We start from the raw sequence: 7,211 nt of genomic DNA, 5'->3' as shown, positions 1-7,211 counted from the left end.
TTACAGAAGGCCTGGGGCCCACAAAGGTGATGTCCCCAGTTGCAAAGCTTTCAAAAGAGAGATGTAAGTCACAAGAGGATATAAGTCCCAAACAGGTCAGGAGGGGGTGTGGGCAGCTCCACACGAACCAAGCTGGGCCAGCAGTGTCTAGCCCAGAGCCCAGAGGGCTGCCGGTCTCGGCCTCAGGTCCTGAGTGACGTGTGGCCACACGGTGGTGGACCACAGTGAGGTGGTGGACCATGTGCTTATTCAGGGCAGAACGGAAGAAGCTGGCCCAGGACTAACTGCTCCGCCCACCATGGCCCAGCTCAGGTCAGGGCCACAGGAAAGGTCCCATGCGCGTGGCTGGATAGAGACGTGGACACTGCACACACGGGCAGGGCCCCGGGGGTCCCGGCTGTAGTTAGGTCCGGCGTACTCACTGGCAGCGTGGAGGGCCGCTTGTGGGAGCCGTGCTGGAAACAGCCCAGGAAAAGGCTGATCCCGTCTCAACCCTCCTGGTGCCCTGGGCCCCTTTGGTGGTGAAACCCCTGGGCCTTGTCTCACAAAGGAAGCCCATTATGCCCAAATAAAGTTGCCTAAATGTTAAAAAATGCCTGAGGTGGTAATGCCTACGCTCCTTTCTTCCACCAAGAGACCGAAGCAGTGTGCCAACTGCATTCCGAAGAGTGACAGAGGACATCAGGCTGGGCCCAACGGTGCCTGCGCTCCGCCGCTGTGGCTGCAGAACCGGCAGGGGCAGGTGCTCCTGCTGGCGCCGAAGTCCCTGGCACGTGTCCCAGGCCTGCGTTCCGGCTAAACAAAATGCCACGTTTTGGTTAGAGGTTAGCGGACTGACCGCTCTGGACCCCCCCGAATTCTAAGTAAAGAACGCCTGTTCTGGCTTGTCTTGAAGACCCCCCCCCCCCCACCGGCACGGCCGGACACTTCCGGCCTTGGGGAACCTGCCACAGGGGGGCTCCTGGAGTCAGAGGCCTCGAGGGTCACCCCCCCACCATCAGCTGTCTTTGCTGGGTGCTCTTGGGCCTCGGCTTCTGCGGCCATGTCCCCCACGCAGGGCGCCGTGAGGATTCAGTGGAACGATTCACGTACAGGTTCTGCTCCGTCAGGGCTGGTGGTGGTCTCAGTGAGACCCCCGAGCTGGGAAGGGCCCGCTCAGGGGAAGGCTTGAGTGCCCCACCGCCATCCGGTCATGCCCACCTCCGACGGGACACGGCATCCCTAGAAAGCTCTTCCTAAACCAGCCCTCCGCTCGGTCTGTGTGATGAGCCACAGCTCCTGTCCGGGACAGCCGTCACGAGAGAGGGATCTCCCCTCTGCACGTGTCAGAGACCCTGCCCCCCACCCCGAGGTGTCTGCGGCAGCCTCCCCCTGCCCCCAGCCCCGTGGCTCACAGCACTCCCACACCACAGCAGAAAGACCTACCCAAACCATGCTGGTTACCCCACTCCTCCTCTGAGACCTTCAGCGGCTGCCCTGGGCCTCGAGACACAGGCCAGACTTCCAAGGTGACCTAGGAGACCCCCGTGCTCTGCCCCTCTCCCCTCGGTGTGCGTCTCTCTCGTGGAACCGTTCCTCTCCCTGAGGTGCCTCCATCACCCCCAGCGTCCCCAACTCCTCCCACAGAACCTAGCCTCACCCAAACTCCTACGGGTTCCTCAGAGCCCCCAGGAAGTGCCCCTGTCGTGCTGCCACAGGCCCTGGATGCCCCGTCACGGCATTAGCACGTTGCCTTGTGGTTGCTGTGGGCCGGGCTTCCTGCGCCACTGGGAAAGCCCCAGGCGGGACCCACTCTCCTGGGCCGCGGCTGAGTCCCCGGCGAGCGGCGCCGGGCTCCAGCCGAGTCTGACGGATGGCTGGGTGAATGACCACGCCCCTGTCTGAGCGCCTGTCCCCCGCCCTCATCTGTAACCGCCCGGGTGCGAGCTGCACCTTCTCCCCGTTCTACACGCAGCTCCGAGGGAGACAGACGGGACGGCCCGCTGTCCTCAACCCTCACTGACTCCCAGCTCTCCGGCTGGGATCCCTGGGCCCAGGACCCCGGGTTGGATGCCTCCGAACGCCATGTGCCGAGGCGGGGAGTCCGGCCCGGCTGCTCGGGGCGGGTCCCCGGAGCCCGGGGCCATGGCGCAGAGTGTCCCCGACAGCGGGAGGGGCCCGGCTCGGTGGCCTGTGGGTGTGGAGCAGGAAGAGCTGGTCAGCTCGCTGCCTGAACTCGGCGAGCCTCCTCCTACCCGCTCAGAGAGCAGGATGGGGACTTGGGGCTGAGCCTCGGTGAGGGCAGAGCGTGAGGAAGGACACGATGCCAACGTGACAGAGTGGCAGCCTAGTCCCCTCTGACCAGACCGGAACCGGTCACACCCCTGCCACGAGGCTCGGAGAGGTCGAGCCGCCGGGGGGGGGGGGGGGGGGGGGAGGGGGGGTAAGCCCCGGGCTGGATCCAGGTGAGGCCCAGAGGGCGACCCGAGGGACAGGGTGGAGGGTCCTGCTGTGAGGAGGACCCCAGCCCCACCCCCAGCCTGGGCCTCTCTGCCCCTCCAGGAGCATCGAGCCCAGCCAAGGCTGCCCGTTGGGCAGAATAGCAAACGGAGCCTCAGCGGGGGAAGCCGACCACAGACAGGGGAGTGTCACCCCCCGTGACCTGACTCTCCTAGGAGGCAGGTCCCCGCCCGCAGAGCGGCCTCCTCTGGGTCCCGGGGAGCTGCCCACCCTGTTCCCTTGAGCGGCCATGCTGCAAACGGGGAAAGCCCCTCCCGAGGCCACTTTCCCTTAGAGGAGCCCCAGGTGGAGGGTGGGGTGAGTCACCTGTTGGGCCCCTGTCCTCGTCCTGTTTCTCTCTGACTCTCCGGGCTGTGCTGCCGTGCCTACACCCCCACCCCCACCCGCTTTCAGCAACGGGCTCTGACTGAGCTCACGAGGCCATGAGGCTGGGCTCAGCTGGCCTGGGCACAGTGCATTTGGTCCAGAAAGAACAACAAGAAGAAAAGAGTCAAAAGGGGAGGTCGTTTTTCCTGTTTGCCCTTTTTTTCTCCTTGGGACTGGCAACAGCTTACAAGGGTAGAAGATGGGCTCTGGTGCACCAACTAACCTTCTAGAATCTTCTGGAACATTCTACCAGAGCCTGGGAACTTTGTAGACCCGGCCAAAGAAGAGCACCAACATGGGGAGAATAACCCGGGAAGTGGTTCGTGCTGGGTGAGGTCAGGTGGCGGCCAGGCCCTCTGAGCCGAGGGACATTCCACTTGCCTTTGTAGGGATGGCCCCTGAGACTGGGGTAAGGCTTCCCAGGAGACCCTGAGTGAAGGGTCCCCACCAGTGGGCTATTCCAGGCAGCCGTGGGGGCCCCCACCAGGCCTGGCCAGAGGGAATGAGGCTGTTCGGGGGCCCAGAAAGATCAGGGAGTGTCCTGAGGATGAGAAACACTGAGGCCCGACCTTCCCCGAAGGACCGTGTTGCAGACGCTGGTTGTTAGGGGCTGTGTGATCCCCACCACGTCTGCGGGCATCACTGATGTTCTCCCACGTGGAAATGATCTTTCCTTGCATTGCGCTAGAAACTGGCCGGTGTCCCTCAGAAAGAACTTTTCTATATTTCAGATTTGCTCTGCTTTTAAAAAACTTGAGTTCACACTAACAATTTTTTCAAACGCGCACACGAGGCTAGAGACCCTAACGCACGTGCACAGCAGCCACTCAGCCCCACCGGACGGCCACATTTCAGATGGCAGCTCTTCTCGTCTTAAGGAATAAAACTGGGCAGCAGAGGGGAGCCCTGTGGTCCCACTGAAGGCAGCGTTTCTGTGTCCCGTGGATGCTTGTCACGCCCTCGGGGTGTCGGCCACGGTGACTTTGGGCAGAACGTGCCGCCTGTTTCCCGTGCATGGCCTGCAGTGTGGAGGTTGCCCACGAGGCTCTAGTTCACCGTGACCAGAGAGGGGCCCCTCAACCTGTCTGCCACTTACGTTTTGCCTTAATCCCCAACTTTTCTTGGTGAAACTCCGTGCCTCTGCTCCTGTGGCTCCTGTGGCCCCAGATCACGGCTCCCTGCCTGCGCCTGTTCATTCCAAACCCTAGACACCTCGGGAGGCAAAGCGGAAGCCCCGGGGAGGGCAGGGCCCAGGCTGGCAGGGTCGGCACCCCGGGAACATGCCAGAAATTCTCAGCCCCTTGGGACCTGCCAAGTCACACCCCTGGGGCCGGCTCTCTTCCCACCCACTTCTGAGTCTTTTGGGGAACTCCGCCCCCAGAGGGGTGCAGTTGTGCTAGCCACCTACAAAGGAGAGGGCCCATGACCCAGGGCAGCCCGTAGGAGTCTCCCCTGAGACAGGTCCGCAAGTCCTTAGATGAGGCAGCGCGTTTTTTCCCAGCCGGGTTGTGATGGGCTCACTTTGAAGCTGCAGCAGCCATTGTGCCAGGAATGGTGGAGAAGGGGACAGAAGCTGGAGCACCAGATCCAGACAACATCGCCGAGCCCCTGGATACAGCCGTGCCTGAAACCCTCCTGCCTGTCAGTGTTACAGGCACTAGAAGTTCCCTGCCGTTAAGCTGGTTTGAATGATGTTCTGGACACGGCAACTAAGGCAGGCCTGATGGAGGTGGTGTCTATTCACCCTTTGTTTATTTCTGTGTCCTGGCCACTTCTAGAAGGTTCTGTGGCCTTCACTAGGCCTGCTTAAACTTGGTTCAACCTTGTCACATTTCCTGTCTGCTCTGGGCCACACGAGCTGAGGCCGGCAGGACCCTTCTGTCACTATCATGCCCTGATGCACCTGCAGAGGGAGGTGTCACCATGTGGCCCAAGACCCACGCAGGGAGTCATATGGGATCAGCACCAGGACTCGGCCATTATCACAGTCATCGCTGCCCACTGTGGGGGTGGGGGCTTCCCTGAGGGTGTGGGGACCTCCTGCTACAGAGGGAGTTCTGCATACCAGGCCCAGACACCCGACCCGGCTCTGTACCCCCAGGGGCCCCGGGGCAGCCCTCCAGGTCCCAGGAGGTGCTCCACGTGGGGCTGAGGCATAGAGTCCTTCTCAGAGAAAACTGGAAGATCAGGGAGGGGTGGGGGAGGAGGGGCCCCTGGGTGGGGGACAAATGCCGGCTCACTCCCCTCCTTTCCCACATCATCACAGATTGTGACCCATCTGTCAGGCACCCAGAAGCTGACTCCACCCCCATGTCTAGGGACCCTCTCCCGCCCCCTATCTGGCTTCTCCAAGCTCACCCAGTCCCCTTCCTGGGGAAGGGGCCTTGGGATCTGTGGCAGGGAATCTGGGGGTCCTGGGGTAGGAAGGCTGCAGGTGACTCAATAAACCCCAATCCCCTGGGGTCTCCAGAGGCTCACAAGAGTGTGCTGGGGGTGGGGTGGGACCAGGAGTCTTCCAAGAGAGGGTCTCGGACCTCATCTGCTGTCACACTGCCCCCACTCACTCTGGTCTATTTGCTGTTCCATGCGTAGCCCAGGCTCAGTGCCCCAGGGCCTTAGCACGAGTGCCAACTCCCCCGAGAAGGTTCCTCCCCCACCTACCCGCAGCTCATCCCCTTCCTTCCCACTCTTCACCTTTCCAGACCACCTTGTTGGAAAGGCTCCCTGCCTTCCACCCTACGACCCCTCCCCCTCTCCTGGCTTGGTTTTCCTCAAATAGCAGGTGTCACTTTCTGATATGATAAACAATTTATTATTAATCAGCTCCTTGGGGCCTAATTTTTGTTTTTTTTGAATGTTTTTTAAAATTTATTTTATTTTTGGGGTGCCTGGATGGCTCAGTCAGTTAAGCGTCCAACTTCGGCTCAGGTCACGATCTCGCGGTTTGTGAGTTCGAGCCCCGCGTCGGGCTCTGTGCTGACAGCTTGGAGCCTGAAGCCTGTTTCAGATTCTGTGTCTCCCTCTCTCTCTCTCCTCCTCCCCTGCTTGCCCTCTGTCTCTGTCTCTCCCTCTCTCAAAAATAAATATTAAAAAAAATTTTTTTAAGTAAAATAAAATTTATTTTCTTTTTTATTTGAGAAAGAGAGAGAGAATCCCAAGCAGGCCCCGTGCTCAGTGCAGAGCCTGATGTGGGGCTCAATCCCACCACCCTGGGATCGTGACCTGAACTGAAATCAAGAGTCAGATGCTCCACTGACTGAGCCGCCCAGGTTTAGACTCACAACAGATCTGAGAGGAAGGTACAGAGACTTCCCACGGGCCCTCTGCGACCCCACCAGCCTCCCCCTCATCCCCGCCCCCCACCAGAGCAATGCCTTAGCTAAGCTGGCGGGCCCGCAGGGACACATTGTCATCAGCCAGAGTCCACAGGTCACCTTAGGGCCACGTTGGTGCGGGACATTCTGTGGGTCTGGACACGTGCAGAGATGAGACGCCATCATTATAATACCAGACGGGGTACTTTCGATGCCCTAAAAGTCCCCTGGGCCCACCTACTCATCCCCCCACCGGCCCGTGGCAACCTCCGATCCCCTAACCGCTTCCACGGACTTCCTTCTCCAGATGCCACGTGGGTGGGCTCACACAGCACGAGGCCTTCCGGATTCGCTCCTGTCGCTTAATGTGCGTTTAAGATTCCTCGGTGCCTTTCCGTGGCTTCTGCCGTGTTCTTTGTTGGGCCGAATAACATTCCCTCGTGCGGACGGGCCACGGTGTATTTAGCCCCGGGTTTTGGTGGCCGTCACCAAAGCTGCTGGAGGCGCCACGTGTAGGGCTGTGCGTCTCAATCTCTGCTCCGTGTGTCCAAACCTCCCCTTCTTGCAAGGAGAGCCGCCAGGACGGAGGAGGGGCTCCCTCACAGCTCCACTTAAAGGTAATTACCTCTTTGGAGACCCTGCCTTCAAATACGGTCACATTCTGAGACGCACGGGCTCAGGGCTTCGACGTCGGAGTTTTGTGGGGACACGTGTCAGCCCATGGCACGCTTCCTTTGAAGCTTTAGACAGAGCGTGGCCGTGCCGACACCTTGGTCGTGGACTTCTGGCCTCCAGGACCCCAGGACGGGATGAATTTCCGCGGCCCGAAGCCCCCAGCTTGCGCCCCGAGGGCTGTCGGCACCGCGAAGGCGTGGCTGTTGTTACTCGTCGCCCCATTTTACGGGGATCTGGGTGACCCCCCCACGCCATGCCGGCGGCTGCCGGGGCTCCCGACCCTCCAGCACCCTCCTTCCACACACACGGTTGCTCCGACTGGGACGAGGGTGTCCTCTGTGCTGGGGAACCGGGCGG

This window comes from Acinonyx jubatus, chromosome E2 (assembly GCF_027475565.1).
Source record: "Acinonyx jubatus isolate Ajub_Pintada_27869175 chromosome E2, VMU_Ajub_asm_v1.0, whole genome shotgun sequence".
Classification (NCBI taxonomy): domain Eukaryota; kingdom Metazoa; phylum Chordata; class Mammalia; order Carnivora; family Felidae; genus Acinonyx; species Acinonyx jubatus.
This window is presented reverse-complemented; position numbering follows the sequence as displayed.